This window comes from Sinocyclocheilus grahami, unplaced genomic scaffold (genome assembly GCF_001515645.1).
Source record: "Sinocyclocheilus grahami isolate Dianchi unplaced genomic scaffold, SAMN03320097.WGS_v1.1 scaffold3.1, whole genome shotgun sequence".
Classification (NCBI taxonomy): Eukaryota; Metazoa; Chordata; class Actinopteri; order Cypriniformes; family Cyprinidae; genus Sinocyclocheilus; species Sinocyclocheilus grahami.
Genome location: NW_015505182.1, coordinates 1,100,665 through 1,101,331, shown reverse-complemented (window position 1 = coordinate 1,101,331; position 667 = coordinate 1,100,665). Strand labels below are relative to the sequence as shown.

Here is a 667-nt window from a genome sequence, read left to right as displayed (position 1 = left end):
TATATACAGTACAAATATATATATATATATATATATATATATATATATATATATATATTAGGGCAGTCATCGTAAGCGCGTTAACGCATGCGATTAATTTTACAATCCTTACCGCGTTAAAATAATTTAACGCAAAATTACTGAGGCACAATTTCTATTCTAACCCTTTAACCCAATTTTGCTTCTCTGCTTGCAATTAGATCATTTTAAAGGGGGTCATATGATGTTGCTAAAAATAACATTATTTGGTGTAATGAAATGTTTATGCGGTTTAAGGTAAAAAAAACCCATTATTTTCCACATACTGTACATTATTGTTTCTCCTCTATGCCCCGCCTTTCTGAAACGCGTCGATTTTTACAAAGCTCATCGGTCTGAAAAGCGAGGTGTGCTGTGATTGGCCAGCTATCCAGTGCGTTGTGATTGGCTGAATACCTCAAGCATGTGACAGAAATGTTACGCCCCTACTATACTGTGATGCCGTGTCCCGGCCGGAGCGACGAGACAAAAACATTAAAACCAATTATAAACGAGGCATTTGTTGCATCCAGTGGGGATATATTATGGATTATAATGACTTATACTGTCTTTTTACGTGTTGCATTGCATCGTATCGTATCGCGCCGCGTAAACATAAAACAATGTCTGCATTTGTGATCGGAGAAAT

At 36.6% G+C, this 667-nt stretch overlaps 1 protein-coding gene across 2 annotated transcripts in view; it reads right to left on the bottom strand.

The window, feature by feature from the left end:
• The window catches only part of LOC107560884 (adiponectin receptor protein 1-like), a 7,902-nt gene that overhangs the window by 2,831 nt on the left and 4,404 nt on the right, over positions 1-667 (bottom strand). The gene's annotated exons all lie outside the window — the stretch shown is intronic.